Source organism: Bombus pascuorum, chromosome 2 (assembly GCF_905332965.1).
Source record: "Bombus pascuorum chromosome 2, iyBomPasc1.1, whole genome shotgun sequence".
NCBI classification, from domain to species: Eukaryota; Metazoa; Arthropoda; class Insecta; order Hymenoptera; family Apidae; genus Bombus; species Bombus pascuorum.
In genome coordinates, this window is record NC_083489.1 from 22,585,554 (window position 1) to 22,605,266 (window position 19,713).

A 19,713-nucleotide genomic window follows, 5' to 3' on the forward strand; every position below is an offset into this window, starting at 1 on the left:
ATTTTAGATTTTGCTTGATATTGCTTACCGATATAGCGTCGCATAATATTACAGCTACAACTAACCTTCTTATTAATTTTAAAAGATTATTGTTATCTGATATGTGGCATAAGAGTTAGAAATTAGGAACTAAACAATTTAGTAATTTTTCGGAATCCTATGATACGATATCGAATGATACGATAAATTTGAATTTGAAAAATTACTACGCAATAATAAAGTTATAACCTGCAAATGTCGAAAGTTACGAAAAAGCTTTGTTGCGTGAGAAATTCTTTATTCAAGTTTTTATTAAAATTCTCAAAGATCTTTAACAAAATTGTTGGTGATTATTCGGAGTCATAGCCTCGTCACCGATTTCAAATAGTTTTGAATTCGTTGTCAGGGGCAAGATTCCGAACAACTTTTCCCTATACATGTCACCGCCGCTTGGTCTTAGTTTTCAAAACATTCGCAAGAAACTGCCGATACCACTACAGTGAATTCTGCCTATAATTGTGCGTCCCTGACAGTCTATACATTAGTGTAGTTGTTGATCGCCTTACGGCTCACGGCGCTGACCGGATAAAATGACACCTAACCTACTCCTACATAAACTATAAACAAAAGATAAGAATTCCATTTAGGCTAGGCGTTATTTTACCCAACCACCGCGCCAAGAGGTGGCCGGGAACCAAACTGACGCGCACGATGCCACATCACAACAAACACATAGACGGAATTTATTGTAGTGGTATCGGCAGTTTCTCGCGAATGTTTTGAAAACTAGGGTCAAGCAGCGGTAATATGTTTAGGGAAAAGTTGCCCGGAATCGTGCCCTCGACAGCAAATTACAAAATAATTGAAATCAGTGACGAGGCTATGACTCCGAACAATTACCAACAATTTTGTTAAGGATCTTTGAGAATTTTAATAAAAACTTGAATAAAGAATTTCTCACGCAACAAAGCTGTTTCGTAACTTTCGACATTTGTAGGTTATAACTTTATTATTGCGTAGTAATTTTTCAAATTCAAATTTATCGTATCATAATTTTCTATTATTATCTGTATAAGTATACAATGTATATAAAGTGATAAAGAATAAAACCAATGCAATTTTATGTATTCATAATTTGTAAATAAGTTACATTTTATCAAAAATAAGCAAGTATCTAGAATGTTTTATGTGACAGCCACAAGCTGTTGTGTTACACATAACACAAAAAATAGTACACTGTTGTAATATAATTGGTTGTATGTTATGATACTAAGATAGAATATTATTTTAAGGTTTAGCAATATATCTATTAAGTGACACTCAAAGTTTGTTCATTTGCAAAACAATATAAATATAATACTGGTACTAGTTAGATTAAACTTCTTTCTAGTTATTTTTTTATATAATTATCAATATTATTATGTACACTGTATATATACATTTATATCAGTATAAATATTCCATAATATTATGTTTATGGCTAAACAGTTTTATAATAATTTAAACATAACAGATAAATGATTTCATTTACTGATGATTTCAATATGTTACTTATATGAGAAAAGTAATATAATATAATAAATAAATAAATATAATAGTAATAAAAGTAATATAATATAATAAATAAAAAATAATGCCGTAACAAAAGAGTATCTAACTAATGAAAGGACAAGTTAAAATGAAATTAAAATCAAAAACATTGTTTAGATAGAAATTATCAAATAGAATGTATTGTGTTAAGAGTTACCAACAACTGGTAACAGTAGTAACAGTTGCTAGTATGTCAGAATTTTCGGAAGAATGCGTTTTGTTTGATTGACATGTGAAAAGGTAGGGTTTCTACGTTGTTTCTGTTACACGAGACAAGCCATGGTACATAAAACTGTGGAATTTCGGAAAAAGCTGAAAATAAAATATTCAGTGAACTACGTGCATGTTTGATGAGAAAAGTCGTTTCCTTTTGTCAATACTACTACATATAGAAATTTAAATCTTTGAAAAATTAGCTTGTAACTATGGTTGCTGAATTATAAAATAGGGATCCATATTCTGTAAGCAGCTTATTATCACTATTCTACCGTCTTTTATACCGATATTAAACAATAATTATATTTTTATTTTTTATGTGGAGTTTTCATGCCTGAATTATTCAAAACTGTGTTTTATAATATACATTATAACATTATAATGTTAATACTGTCATATTGTCATAATGTTAATACATTATAATGTTATATATAATGTTTATATATATATATTTATGAATATATATATTATATATAAATATAAATAATAATATAAATATTATAATATATATATGTAATAATAATATAAATGTATATAATGTTTTTATTAATATTATAATATATTATGTATAATAGTGATGAGAAGTTTGAAAACTGTGACATTTATTGAGAATTTTTACATTTCACTTATTATTTCTGTCCATAATACAGTAGAAGGTCGTTTGTTAAAATCCCTATTGACAGAATGAGAATTCGATTATCAGAACATCAGTATATTTTGTAATAATTAATTTTGATTAGCAAAAAATCTAGGGATGGTTAGTTTTAACGAAGTTTAGGAAACGAATAAAATTTCAAAAGAATTATTATGATTTTATTCTAATGTTCCTGTTTTTGCCTACTTAATGTTAATATTTGTAAAATAATTCAAAATAAATGATTTTTTCTCATGCAAAAACAAACAGTATTCGATTATTCATAGAGCATATATTATAATTAATTCAGATAATCAAGATTCTACTATTTGAATTATTTGATGATTAGACAGCGAAGGTTTATGCAAATGCATACTTTTTTAGTTAACTTTTAGGTAAAGCAATGGGGTCTGGACAGGTTTCGTGATTAGAGAACTCTAAAAATATATTTTTCGTTTCACTGTTTTTGCATAATGAATATACTTTGCATATTCGTGTTTAACAACACATGCGAGAATATATTACTTGCCATCAGATACCATCATGTTATTTACCGTGCATATGCATATATCGTGTTTATGTGGAGTATCTATCTTTTAAATTAATTTCATCTCTACCAGTAAACTCTTATATCAGAACAATGTAGTATCGTTATTAGTAATGTGTAACTAACTGATTGTAGATCATATCAAATCATGTTTTTGTTATCTTGAATTGCTAATTGAGCATTGGATGTGACAGTTTGTGTTTGGAATTCAAATAGCTCAGGTTGATTGATGTAACGTGATGTGCGTGAAATAGCACATCGGTATATTTAAGTGTTTCTCAAGTTTGTAAAAATGTCAAAGTTCGAAGAAATTAGATACATTAAAGTAGAGTCGAAAATGGTTCCATATTCGTCATTAACGTAAAAGATATAACTTAGAGAACACGAAGCTGGCACCCCGCTGGGGGTAGCCACCCACATGCTATATTTATTTTATTTTATTTTTTTTTATTTACCAATGAGATATAACACTTTAGCAAATGTCCTTCAGGACAAATTATAAAATAACCAAAATAAAAAAAAAATTTAGAGATATTTTATAACATAAAACTCTATTCGTGCATATTTTATTCGATTAACACATTTTTTGTGTCAATGAGAGATTTTTAAATATATCGACTTTAGAAATTGGAAGTTTAATTCATGTTTTTATAATGGATGGATAAAATAAGCAGTACGCTGAATTCTAAAAACCAAAATAAAATAAAAAAAAAAATATTTGTCGTTAAGGAAAATGATGAGGAAAGCACTTGTAGCCTTCATAATAAAAATTAGAAATGTGAAAAGAAATGGCTATTAGTACAACGTATAAATACTGCAACTAAGCAACTAAGCCATGCGGAACGGAAAATTCAGAGCACGAAACGACGGGCTCAAGAAAAAATGAATTTTATGCGGACTTAACACGAACAATGTTTGCTGTTAATATTCCTCGGGGAGCTTTGAATAATGATATATAGAGGAATTGTCCGACGAAATATAGCTATACCAAATCGCACTATTCCGAACGAATCAATACTATGGAAAAATTATTTAAATGATTACTATATTATGATTGAAATATGCAAGCAATAAGAAGAGACATAAAAAGGCATTATGTATGAATTTTCGCGAATGAGACTATTAATAAGAAGTAAAGATGTAAAGAAAGTCTTGCTTATAATGTATTATGAAGAAATTAGAGGAACAATTCATGCTACTAACTGAATACTATTATAGAAAAGGATGTAGGATTTTCGGAATTATTAAAAATTTCAAGTATTTTAGATAACGAGGACGTAGAAATACCGATAAATGTACCAGAATGTTGTTACAATGAGTTTGAATAAGCACAGATTACATCGTGAGACGTTTAATGATGACGATTATAAATAGTTTACGAGTTTTAATAATTCTGTCGTATTAGTATAATGAATTTCTCAAACGCCTATAGTACTTCTGCATTTTTCATTCTTTTATTTTTATCTTTTTTCATATGTATTTTTTGCTTATGTCTTTCGTACGAAGACGCATTTTACATGAATCATAGCAAATGGATTCGTGATAAATCGAGGAATTTAAAAAATTGCCTCTACATCTTTTGCATCTTTGCTGTCATGTACTGTACTCATTTAAGGTATCAGCGAAATGAGTTGATAATCATTCGTTAGATTTTTATAAGCGTATTAATAATATACGAATAGCACATAATCACCAGTTTGATAATTTCACTATACATATGTAAGTAGTAGTAGTAACGTAATTTAATTTAGTCTGTGATTTTCTCTATTTTCATTATTCATATTATATTCTTCCGATTCTTATAGTACTAACAATAAGAACATTCATTTAGCTAAAATATTATAAATTATCATTAACTACCCAACAATTCATAAAAAGTCAGTTATATTCAAATAACAATCTCTTACATCTCATATTGTTCACTTTTCTAAACATCTTCGAATATATTTCATTTTAATAGCAGTAATCACTCATATCTGCACTTTTGACGTGAATAATATGATTTCTAATTCAGTTCCCTCAAAATATTTGCGCAACGTTTACGCAGCATTAAAGATAACTAACATTAAACTCGCGCGGAGGGCTGATTTAGTACAAGGCTTAAAAGGAAGATGAAGGAAAACGAGGAATGATCAATATTTATGGTTAAAGTTTCCTTGGTACACCCACGTAAGTTGTTGCAAATTCCATAGCACGTTCTCTTCATTCACATTTTTCTGGCTGAAAATTAAGGATGCGCATAATTTTGGCTTTAAGGGAGTTAAGATCACCGAGTGTGAGTGTATCTCGCGACTGGAATACATAGTTGCCAATTGAATATGAATACTCGAACACAAACAGACGTAGCTATTGTTGAACTCGTGGAATTTACACATGAAAGGATAAGACCACTGATCTTGAGCATAATAATTCTCTTTCTTCATCTGACAATGAATATTCTTTCTGAATGTTAGCTAAGAATTGTTTAGAAATGTTTGAAGCAAAAAGTAATATCGTCTATTTTATACTTTGAATTTGTAAGGTAATATCTATCGAAATATTATATTGATGTCAATGTATCGAAAAAGAAATTCTGTTTTTTATTATGAAAATAGCTGATTATAGACAGTTAAGAAATTATATAAACTAAAAAAGTATACTTCTCTTGGAAATTATTACGTCATTCTTTCAATTCTTTAGACTTGTTGCTTGATACTGATAGTTTTTTTATTTATCTCGTTCAATTACAAAATGCTATAAGGAGTAAAAAGTTTTATAAAATAGAGGCTTTTACGATAGATACATAATATGAAAAAATATATATATATAATTAAGATAGATATATAATTTTTCAAAAACGAAGTTTAAAAATTATCAAAAAAGTAAAACACGTAATCCTAGAATACAATAAACAATATATTATTATTTTTACGTAAATTAGGTATAATCAATGTTAAAGTTTAATAAATTTCAAATACGTATTAAATGTATAATCTTATGAAAGATATGTATTATAATTATAAATAAATAATTTATGTGTGTGTGTGTGATAATTCAATTACGAAAAATAGTAAAATCTTACACAGGACATGCATTTTCAATGTATGTACTCTTTGCAATTATTGCATGCAGGATTATATTTATTATGGTTTCTATTACATACATTTGCCTTATTCGATTAAAATACGTTTTGTCTATGGTGTCATTTTTATTATTCTTCTCCTGGCTGCTTTTATTACGTGTACTTGAGGTGTACAAAAATATCTTGAAATTTTTATCAATTTTTGTAAAATTATTTTCTTCGATCTCTAGTAAGAATATAAATATTATATGAAATATAATATAATATTTAAATATAATATAAATTCCATATAATATAATATAATATAAAAAATTCCAGCTAAAATGCTATGTTCGCGATAAATAATGTATATGTGTATATGAGTATTAATAAACAATAATAAATATTGCAAACTTCATTTTTTAACGTTTTAAATTTATGTACCTATGGAATGATATAATAAGAGAGATCATCATATCATGACTACAATCTAATATCATGGCTCGAAATTGTTAGTAAAAATGAACCAGCTTTGCAATATTTAAATATCGAGTGGTTATTGGATTCTCTATTCAAACGTTATCTGTATGCAACAGGACAAAAATATCCGCTTGACCTTTCACGTAATCGCATAGGAAGCAAATCCATCAGTTGATGAATTTTCGTTATTCAGAGGTGCTGGGGAAATCTGAAACTGTACTCAACTATAAACGAGTTATCAGTAGTTGAACTTTATAGCACAACTCGTGGAAAATCAGCTGTTTACCATCAATGTTATTACTTTAATGTTGGGATAAGCAACTTTTTCTATATAAAAAAATTAACTTTTTGCTATGTGAATACACAACAGGAATATTAATAAGATATTAATGTCATCCACCCATTCAATTATATTTTTTATTTATATTAAAAATAATTAGCATCGATAAGTTGAGTCTATGTTGGGCTGCGATCATCTATACACCAGAAAGAAGTGCAATGTAAACTAAATCTTTGTGAATATCTCGGAAAGGAAGGCTTACCAGCGGAAAAATTAGCTCAGAATGTTAATTTTGACAACACATTCCAACAACATTGAAATAAGTGAGATACGCCTTTTTTCGTACAATTACCAATTTTGTAATACATCATAATACATTAAAATATGGTAACAATCAGATAATAATGTTGTATTATACGAAATTGTACAAGTATATCGTATATATTTTAAAAATTAAAAAAAAAACATTTTTGTATGATAATGAAAATGAAAATTACTAAACTTTTTAAAGTACAATTTTTGTGAATCTTTCTTGAACTTCTATTACTTAATCTTTTGATATTATTGTTATATATCATTTTACTTTTAATATCATTGTGGATTGAAACGATATAAAAAGAATAGAGTAGAATTTGTAGTCGATTTTGTTACTTTATTTCTAATATGACGAATTTATAAAATTATTACGAATCTTTAAAACATGAATCTCTTTTCACCTACTTTTCGAAATACAGTACCAAATCTTGTATGTATGTATTACCCTTTGGTATTCATCGAATAACATATCTCTCTCGTATAATATACTCGTATAATATACTAAGGCACGGGTGTTTGTATTATAATAGGGTCATCTGTATAATAAAAATTTTCTAAAGATCTGCTGAATATTATTATCATTTCATTAACCTCACCTATGACTCGAAGTGACACGGGTGAAATGCCCCTATCGCTTCAAAATCACCCATAATGTACACGTGTATCATTAAAGCAATTATACTCTCAATAGATATTTATATCATAGAGAAATTCTTCTCATGCACGATTTTTGCGCAGAGGGATTTATTACATTTTCTTAACTTGGTTTTCTAGACTAAGTTATACAATCAGTTGCACTGTAATTGGTTGTCTTTTACTGAACAGGCGCTTGAAACGCGCAGTGAATTTCGAGTGGCGAAAATTGAATCGTGCGTGGTATTGAATAGCAATTATCGAGCCGGTTAAACCCCGTTTCCGAACCTCGTTCGTCATAATAACCACTCACTACCGTCAGTTGATCACTGCACTTCGAATAGTTCCTCAATTTCTCAATTCGATGTTTTCGAATCTTCTTTTTTCTTCAACAATGAACGCCTCTTTTATAAATTTATGAATCGTCGAATGAGACATTGAGGAACAAATTAATAATTCGGTTTATAAGTATGAGCAATATAATAATAACTAGTATAGTAACAACTGATTTTGTTAGTTTAGCTGAATTTGATTTGAGGACAATTAATTCCTACATTTCAGTATATAATTAAAATATAAGTTACTTGAATGATCTAATACTATGGAGTCACATTGATAGATAAAGGCAGCTTTGTTTATTTTCGTTCTAAATATCCCAAATTTAGCATTTTATTAGCCAATTAGAAGGTAATAACAAAAGGAGGAAAATATATGATTAAACTTCTTATTAAAGATACAACGAGTGACAAAATCATTCGCACAGCGGACAATGCAACAAAACTTTATCAAATAATAAGACAACATAAACAGATTTTTGATACTTGTTATTTTAAAATATACAACATATAGTTTAAGAAAAAATTATCGCTAGAATCGTTTCTTATCCTGTTTTCACATCAAAAATTTATGATAGGAGTAATATCATCAGTATCAACATTACACCGCAAAAAGAGTGTTTTATAAAATATTAATTCCATCAGAATAATAACTTTTTAAAAATATATCAATAATTTTATGATTCACTGTACACTGTACAGTGTCTTTTTAGAAAGATATTTGTTATATATTCGTTATAGTTATTTAATCAATAGTAATTGTCAGAATTGAAAAATTAAAAATATTTATTATTTTTATAGTAACTGGATCATAGTTTGACAACCAAACTATTGATTTTATATTGGATTAGATATTAAAATTTGTATGCGAGTATATATCTATTTTATGTAATTAATTAAATCCAGTGGCTCCTATAACACTATTCTACCATTTCGTAAATTTCTTGACCCAAAAGAATATTTTTACACAATATTATTGTAAAAGTACGAGTAAAACGATTAACTTATCGAGGTAAATTAAAACGAGATACGAGCTGTTATTTGATATTCAAAATTCTTAAAGAAGACCATTTCGATTGAAAAATTCCATAAGATTTGTCACCGTCATTCTGCAAAGTATTTAAATTTCTGATTGAAACTTGACATAAAAAGCAGATTAATGCAATTTTTATACAAGAAATGCGAGTTTTAGGTTGCGGAATTGAACAAATTTTTTTTTTTAGTTTATTTTGGTTCTTTTTACCATTTGTCCTGAAGGACATTTGGTAAAGTGTTATATCTCATTGGTAAAAAAAAAAATAAAATAAAATAAAAATAAATATAGCATGTGGGTGGCTAAGCGGGGTGCCATCTTCGTGTTTGCCAGGTTATATTTTTTATGTTTAACAAACTTGGTCATATTTTGCATGTTTTTACATTGTGTTACGTCGGCCGATTCTCTCCCTAAACCAGGACATTCACCGCGAGTAAGATAGCATCCAGATGTCTAAACATCCTTATTGTGTACGCTTGATAATCTTAAGAACCGATCATAAATTTCAGGAATTTTCTAGCTGAAGTCTTTCAAACCGAACAAAGATCTTTTCACTAAAGCGTTTTCTAAAGTTTATTGTTTACTACGAGAAGATAAGAGAAGTTAGTTTTTTTCACGTACGATACTTCCTACCAGCATCTATCTATCGAGGGCACCTAAGACCCTTCCTAGTCTACCAACCTTCTTATTATCCAATCACAAGCAACGTCTACTGCCCTCACTTTCCTAGCCAAAATTGTCATCAACAAATCCGATGGTCCCGTGAGCTAGACACACCCATCGCTAGGTTTCCTTCTACACAGCATCGTCACGAAACTTCATATATCCCTCGTCACTGGGATGATCAACGTCATATCAGGAACGAGTATTTACCTTTACATCAAGCACTTACTTGTACTTACACATCAGCGTAACTATCTTCTTTTACAAAGTTGTTGAAACAAACATTATTTCATACGTGTTAAAAACCGCTAATTAAACCATTCTTATTATCCTAATAGATATAAGGGGATCGATCAGTTCGTGGCATCGATTATTTAATCGTAACGGGAATTTACAAACGGATTCACTGTCAAGTGAAAAGTGCACGCCAGTACCATACCCACTACCATACAGTGCATCCGACATAACCAGCAGCAGAAGCGTTAGCACTCCAGCAAAGCCAGTAACGCCAAGGTCATCAATTTTGAAGAGGCAAAACCCGATGGTTGAAGAACGCAACCACGAAACCTTACGCCAACAGCTAGAGAGCCAATTTCCACGAGGAAACGTCTTAAACTTCAAATCAGACGCACACACGGTGACGAGCAACAGTCAAACTCACAGCCACAAGGTAAGCTCGTTCATTGTACTGCCTTTACCATCTGTTATAAAAATGGAAAACACAAACAAAATTATCTCCTTGCATCGGAAACGAGATTTCCAAATCAGTCGATTCACTAACTTATCCAAACGTCTCGACGAATTTGAACAATCTAGTCAGCAAAATAAGGCCACTTTAACGGCCTTCAAGACACTGCTTGACGATACGTGGAAACAATATAGACTATTACAAGAAGAACTAGAAGATCTAGGCGAGGAGGAAGACACGCGCGTTTCCGAAATCACAAATGTATATTATGATCTGGTAGTACGCATACACACTCTCATAGACAATTTACTAGCATCGTCGTGGAAACCGTCAAGCAGCGAGTTATCCAATATCGCCCAGCAGACTTCGATAAAATTACCAGAAATTCATTTACCTATGTTTGACGGTACCGTTGAGAATTGGTATTCGTTCTTTGACTCTTTCTCGTCCACAATAGACCGAAGCGAACGACTAACACCAGTACAAAAATTTCATTACCTTCGATCGTCCTTGACTGGAAAGGCTGCGCGGAGTATTCAATCTCTAGACATTACGGAACTCAATTATTCTATCGCTATTGACCTCCTTAAAGAAAAATTCGACTGCCATCGTCAGGTTTGCATGCGTCACTGGGATTTAATTTTCGACTATCCGAAAATAACGAAAGAGACACCCGAAGCAGTAGACGATTTTCTTGAAACAGTTAAAGTAAATCTTCAAGCTTTGGAGAAACTAGGTGAACCAGTCACCTCGAACGTCATTCTGATCAAATTATTCACCTCGAAGCTACCATCAGCCACCATCCGTAAATGGCAACACACATTACTGAACAAAAAAATGCCGTCGTATACGCATTTGATAGACTTCCTAAAAACACGGACAAACGGCGATAGGACAAGCTCCATCACAACCGTGACAGAAAGGGAGCCCGAGCAACACAACAGTCAGCAACAAATCGCGCCGCGAACCCGTACTACACATAGGACCTTAGAGTGTCCAACTTGCCAAGAACCACACGAAATTTGGAAATGCGATGTCTTTAGGATGAAGTCGGTGAAAAATCGCCTTGAAACCGTCAAAATGGAATCGCTCTGTATTAATTGTTTGCGCAAAGGGCACTCTCTGGCTCGTTGTACCGCCAGTTCATGTCGTATATGCGGACAACGACATCACACGTATTTACATCAAAATCAAAATCAAAATCAAAATCAAAATCAAAATCAAAATCAAAATCAAAATCAAAATCAAAATCAAAATCAAAATCAAAATCAAAATCAAAATCAAAATCAAAATCAAAATCAAAATCAAAATCAAAATCATGTCAAATTACGAACACCTTGTGACCAATCATCGAGCGGTCAATTGTCGAGCGACCAATCATCTGGCGGACAATCACCATCTAGTTCACCGACTCCTCGTCGTTTGCCACGTCGTCAGAAACGATCCTCTCGCGATCGTCTGGATCAAAAGGGACTGAATCCCATCCAGTACACTAACGGTCATACTTCGTCGACGGAAAATATCGTATTGAATCTACCGTCGATACCGTCGCATGATATGTGGAGCTCATTGCATGAGAATCGCAACGTGTCACCTACACACGACCAACTACGTTCGCATCGTCAGCATCGCAACAATTAAATTCAACGCCACCAAACGCCTTAAATCAGCCAACCCCTCACGATCCTCTGGACTGGAAGAAACTGAATCCCGTCCAGTACAACAACGGTCATATTCCACCGACTGAAAATATCGCATTGAATCTAGCATCGATACCATCGCATGACACTCGCAACGTGTCACCTACACACGACCAACTACGTTCGCGTCGTCAACATCGCAACAATCAAATTCAACGCCACCAAACGCCTTAAATCAGCCAACCCCTCACGATCCTCTGGACCGGGAGCAACTGAATCCCGTCCAGTACGACAACGGTCATACTCCGCCGACGGAAAATATCGCATCGAATCTAGCGTCGATACCGTCGCATGACACTCCCAACGTGTCACCTACACGCGACCAACTACGTTCGCGTCGTCAACATCGCAATAATCTGATTCAACGCCACCAAACACCTTAAGTCAACCAACCATTCACGATCCTCTGGACCGAAAGGAACTGAATCCTGTCCAGTACGACAACGGTCATACTCCGCCGACGGAAAATATCGCATCGAATCTATCATCGATACCGTCGCATGACACGCGAAGCTCATCGCATGACACTCGCAACGTGTCACCTACACGCGACCTACTACATTCGCGTCGTCAGCATCGCAACAATCTAATTCAACATCGCCAAACGCCTTGAATCAGCCAACACCTCACGACCCTCTGGACCGGAAGGAACTGAATCCCGTCCAGTACAACAACGGTCATACTCCGCTGACGGAAAATATCGCATCGAATCTAGCGTGGATACCGTCGCATGATATGCGGAGCTCATCGCATGACACTCGCAACGTGTCACCTACACACGACCAACTACGTTCGCATCGTCAGCATCGCAACAATCGGATTCAACGCCACCAAACGTCTTGAATCAGCCAACCCATCAAGATCCTCTGGACCGGAAGAAAGAGAAAACCTCACCAAGCGACAAGTCGTCGCAGACGTTCATCTCTTCGAATCCATTCCAGGATGTGCGATGCTCTGTAATTCATAACGAAGAGAGTAATGGATTAAATCCAGTCAATGACAACGACGTCAATCTAGAATCGAAACCTATGGCAGACTCCGGAATCCACGATGATCGAATTATCCAGGAACGGATTTTCCTCGATCAATACTTCGCCGGTTGATAAACTCATTCTCCGAGACAACGCGAGGACTCCCACTTTGCCAAGGACGAGAGGGGCCACACCTGCGAATGAGCCGAATCGGAATAATCTCCACGTTACTACCATCGTGACTAATCATTCAATTAATATCAATAGTTTTCAGAACATACCATAGAATCTCAACACTTGTTTACTAAGCCCACAGATCACTACATTGGACAAGTTTCTGACCACCACCTTATCTCTGGAGTTGTCCTTGGCTCCAACAATGCCGGGACATTCTCCAATGTCCAAACTATCACATTATGAAGAACTTCGTAACCCTTCAGAGCAACCAAACTGGTCCACCTGGCCTCCCACCGATGAACGCGTCAGGAAGGACGCAACAACGCATTTCTAGTACAACCCACACATCTCAGAAGGAAACTAAGTATAATGTTGATCAACTCAGAGCACGACTGTCCTTTGAAACCAAAATCTAAACAAATCCAATCGTCCCGTGCGCTAGACACATCCATCGCTAGCTTTCCTCCGACACAGCATCGTCACTAAATTTCATTTATTCTTCATCGTTACAATAATCAACACGTGGGTCTCTACCCTTAAATCAATCACTTACTTAACTTGTACGTACGCATCAACGAAACTATCCTCTTTTACAAAGTTGTTGGAATAGACATTATTTCATACGCGTTAAATCAGTGTAAACCGCCAATTGAACCACCCTTATTATCCTAATAGAAATAAGGGGATCGATCAGTTCGTGGCATCGATTATTTAATCGTAATGGGAATTTGACTCTCGTTGACGTGCTTTCTCGCGATCGCGTCTCTCCGCGAACGGTCGATTAAACACTCTGCAAGTAAAGAATTTCAAGTAATTTTGTAGAGACTAAAGATCATGATAACCTGGATTTACCGTAAAAAATAAAATTTGAAAGTATTTATTTTAGTACAATAAAAATCGACATCCGCCAAATGTATACAAAGTAACATGGAATATACACGTGAGTATATATATATATATTTTATTCTATAAAATGAAAAATTCAAAAGACACGACAGCTTATAGTATATGTAATTTTAACAGCTTATATGTGCACACATCGTAGGACAGGCATAAAAGATGAAAAAGAGTAATATTTTACATCAAAATAACAGTAACAGAATTCTGCAATATTGAAAATAATTTTATTTCAAATTCAAGGAACTACTAGAAAGAATTATGGAAATAATTTTGTGTTCACTAATTTTAGTATCTTGTTGAATGGAATATTACATTGCAAAAAATTTCCTTTTATAAAAAGTTTCCTTTAATAATTTTTTATGTAAAAACATCGCAAAACTGTCCCGGGGTTCCCATTTTTTGACATTTTTAGGTCCATGTATATCTCTAAAGTAAAATTGTATAAAAGAATGTTAGAACATAAAGAACTATAGTTATTTCGACCGTTCGCGGAGAGACGCGATCCCGTTAAGATTCGCATAATCGACGCCACGAATAGATCGATCTCCTATTTCTATTAGGATAATAGGGGTGGTTGAGTGACTATAACACTGATGTTAACAGATTATAATATATATTTCCAACAATGCAATAACTTCAATATTTGATACACTTGTAAGTATGTTGACTTCCAAACTACCAGTGAGCACGACCCGAGACACTTTTCCTGTTGACGACTGTGTTTTTTAACTAAAACTAGTGTTAAGTTAAAAAGTTTATGGTGGATCCTTAGGTTTACTGAGGGTCTAAATCACTATACGCGGACCAGACAACGAGGGACAGCGCACGGACCATATCACAAGATTATCGTACAATTTAGCGAATTTACTTCATAATTAAATGTTTTCCTTAACTCGTTGAGGATCATTTCAGTTCACATTCATTTATAATTTCCTTTCAGTCGGTTGAGATTATTGAACTTTATTGAATTCATATTGTGATTATGAATAGATGCTTCAAGAATTTGCTTAATATTATTTTCGTTTTCCATTTAGTAAATTTTATTAAACTCGTAATTTATAACATTATGGTAAATTATAGCAATTAATAATAATTAAATGCATAATCATTAATTAATAATTACTTAATAATATTACTATAATATTTCATTATTAATTAAATAATTTAAGTCATATTCAATAATGTTACGTTTATGCAACTTTTTTCTATATTAATATATTAATCCATTACTTGTTCGTCAACGAGTTAAGCCTTCAACGTTTCCTTTAATAACTTTTTATGTAAGAACATCGCAAAACTAACAATAGTTGTATATTTAATCTGCGCAAAAAGTACGAACATTTATAAAATTTGTTTAATAATTCTATAACGTTATTTAACGAAGATAAAGGAAAATAAATATCCGTGTAGTACGCGAATAATTACTTGTTTACAGAAAAAATGATACATAAAATCACGTTTTTGCTATTACATTAGTAAATGTTGTTGTTAGTCGTTTATACATATTATTCTCCAGATATTGTAGAATATTTCAAAAACAGAAAGTAATAATTCGCGTAGCACGTAATGCAAACATACGTTTCACACGCAGGACAGAGTAGTGCATCAAAGTGAAATACCTCTCTCCGATATATATTTCTATGTATTACACATAAATATTTCTAGATATACGAGAATCTATGATGCACTTCTATGCTTGGTGTTTACAAAATTTGAATGGTGTCTGATAGTTGTGATTTTAGACACCAAATCAATAAGGAGAGTTCGTGAACAAATATATCCTTTGGAGCTAATTTTTCAAATTATAAACAATTTAATTTTGCGCTGGAAATAATCTATTGACAGTTATTATTCAATTAATCAGCTAAAGAACTTTTCTTTCTAATTCACTCGCACTTTACGTTTCTCGCTCTGAGGTAAACGAAGTTAAACATAAGAGCCGATATTCTTCAAATTCTCAAAGTGTTTTGCTACCTACACTCATAGCTGATAAATATCATCTATTTTCTTAATACTCTGTATGTAGAAAAACACGTGAGAGAATAATACTCAAACGCCAGACAAATCAGTCGTTCTTCTTATTCGGTGGAGAAGCGAAAACAATCTTGTAAGAAACGAATTTAATGGCCTCGAAAAGATAAAAGCAGACACAAATTCTAAGGAATTAATGTACGACATTAATGCTCGTTATTAAAGCTACTACGCTAATGACGAATTAAAAAAGCCGCTATAGATCCATAATTGAATTAATAATGCCCGCTCTATCGTTTGAAGTAATTTCATCGATCGCATTATTCTTCAACAATGTAATTACTTTTTGTTAAAAATTTTCCCCATGGGGTAATATAGTAATTTTCGATATATTAAATAAATGTGTATGCTAGAGATTAGTATATTAGTACGTATTAAAATTGTGAAGATTTTTACAAGTATCTATATAAAAATTATTTAATCAATATTGTAGAAATATTTGCGAAGGAAAGGAAACTGTTTATCTTAATGATATTAAGATATTACTACTAAGATGTGAATACTTTTGCATTTATAGAGAAATTTAAATGTGCAAAAATATATAGATATATAATATTCAAAAATTTGCAAAATATGTAAAATAAAGTACTGACTATAATATTTATAAGCAATGGGAGAAATGTTCGCTTATATTGCATTTCTTTAAATGTATTTATAAATATTTTAAATTGTATAAACATCCGCAGTTTAGTAGGGTAGCTATCTTTGAACTCTGAAATTCTTTTTTAAACAAACCGATGTACAAATAAATACATATTACGAGAAAATATACATATATTATATTTACCCATCCTTCTGGTGTAATACTAATCAATCTTTTCATTGATGTATCCTATTTCGTATAATAACATAACTCTGAGATCAATGTTGTCAGTGTCGGATATAACTTTTTATTTTTTAGTGGATATGTTTATCTACTTTTGCAGATACATAACGTAGTGAAACACATATATAATATTTTAATACTTGAAACTGCTTTACAAATATCTAATAATCCACGACAGTCATAGTCTATAAATAAGTGCTAAATTCCTACTATAATTAAATGAAAAACACGTTTGATTATTCTTAAGACAGTGTAAATAAACTGTTACATTTTATTACAATTTATTTAGTACCAATAGTAATCTTCTATCGTGATATTCTTTTTATGTTTCCTCAGCTATTGCATTTTGTGATATATGAGCACTAGTAATCATCATTTAACCCCATTTGTCTATAAGATATCAGCTTTAACAATTTTTACAGCTTTAACAACAAGATAGCAGATTTAACCCTATTTGTGTATAATATTTATAAATTCCTTCACAATGTGTTATTAATGTATTAAATTTGCTCAACCATAGATATTATGTTAGTCAGGCAATAAATAAATTCTTCTCGTATACCGAAAGAGTTAATAAAAATTACCACTCGAAATAACTATAATCTATTGACTTTATTAAAAATTTTTTAGAACGGGATATTGATCAAATAAATAACATTTTTCAATTTTTTTTTAATTATGTTTTCTGAAAACGCAATGCGATCTTGACGTATTTAAATGGCGGCGCATATTTTGTTTAGTTCTATGTTGTAGCAACTATAAAGGAACGAAGATTTGAGAAGAGCGAAGCCCGAAATCGACTCGAGTTTTGAGATTCTAAACGAAACGATAATTTATGAGTAAAGTATTATTTTGAGTAGTAATTTTTATTGTTTCATTCTGTGTGTAATCATCGCACTCCAAAACACTTTCCAGTAGCGAGATATCTGTTACAAAACGATTATAATAATCGAGAAATAATTGATTCAATATATTATATATCAATTAAGAGATGTAGATGTAGACAGATATAGATATATATATGTATATACAAGTATTTTAATCGATTAAATTACATGGTTACATTATATAAATTTTATCAAATTTTATTTATTATAAATATTAAATTTGTACTTAATAAACGCAGCATTTATTACTCTTTTATGGAGCCAACAACCCATAAATTTAAATTATCTGTTAATACATTTTAAAAGTTTACAACTCTACAGAATAGCCGATCACGGTGAAATATATAATTTGCAACTTTATCCGCCGATTTCAACTACCATTGCACGAACTTTTTTTTTTAATTTTTAAAACTGCATTTTATCGTGTCAAGATATTTTATACACAGCTATAGTGATCATAAGAAACAAGTCATTTTACTTGAAATTTTGTAATTTAATTACATCGTATTAAAAATAAATACGTTTTCGTTAAACAATCGGTTCTTATTTGGTAGAAAAGTCGTTTGTAATTTGCTGTTAATAAGATGATTGAGAAATATGATATTTCATATAATTTACTAGCGTTTAAATATATACGTTGATATTCGAAATTTCCTTTTTTGAAATGAAAAATCGCTATTACTTCAACTGTTCTCTGTATTTTTATATTTATTACTGAGTATTACTTTACTGATGCATAAATTAAAGTATGATACGTTTTTGATTTATTAACGTAAAATACAGAATGTTAAATTCTGTAAAATGTTAATATGTATATTGTAGCACACGAACACATAAACGTAACCATATAAAAATGGTAGAAAATTCCAAAAATTGAAAGCTCAACGTAAAAAGTTGATATTTCTAAAGAAAATTGACTGTAAAAGGAATACATATATGTTCTTTTATGTATCTATGCAAATTTTCTGTTACACTTAAAACGTTAATTTTTTAAATTATTTTTATGTTATTAATGTAGCTTACTTGATCTACCTTAAACTTGTGACCTACTTTTGTTAGTGGTTCAAAATTATAAAATATTCTATCAATGAAAGAGAAATAAAGTGAAAGATGCAGGGTATAAATTCAATCTGTTAAAATGTAGAGAAGTGGAACTTACCTTTACAAGCTGCATGTATTTTAGTACTCCAATATCTGTAACAAAATTAAAGAAAGTATAAGTTGTAAATCTATGAATCACATGTCTACATAAATCGTAAGTGTGCACATTTTTATATGATAAATTAATAATAAATATTAACTGTTAAATGTAATTAATGATTATTTTAAACTGTATCAAAATTGACAGGGCATTAAGGTGTGAATTAAGGAGGGCATTATTGTACAAATAAAAAGAAAAATATTTTCTATATTATTAAATATATATATGTAAGGGTATATTTTACATGCAAGCTGTACATTGCACACAGTAATACTTTTGCAAAGTAATAGGTGCAGAGAAACGGTGATTAATTCACAAATATCATACAACATCAATAGAATGTGTTTAAAATTCTTGAAAAAAACTGAGAAAATATAGAATCAGATTTCATTATAAATTTGGTATTATCTTACTTCACTCGTAAAACATGCTGTTTGATTTGTAGAAAAATCTTGGGAACCAATGTCTTTAAATTATTTATTTTGTCTACATTAATTTGTACTGTTCATCGCGTAATCAGATTCTACAAAATGAAAATTAACTTTACCAGTTTCGCCACTTGTAATTATTCTAGGTTTCTTCATAGG

The 19,713-nt window shown here is 31.4% G+C and overlaps 1 protein-coding gene across 5 annotated transcripts in view; it reads right to left on the minus strand.

Moving 5' to 3' along the window:
• The window catches only part of LOC132904609 (adenosine receptor A1-like), a 305,875-nt gene that overhangs the window by 104,497 nt on the left and 181,665 nt on the right, over positions 1-19,713 (minus strand). For all 5 annotated transcript variants that reach the window (XM_060955267.1, XM_060955269.1, XM_060955266.1 and 2 more), the window contains one exon: positions 19,085-19,119. The gene's annotated coding sequence lies outside the window, so the exon portion shown is untranslated. The remainder of the gene's footprint in view (positions 1-19,084; positions 19,120-19,713) is intronic.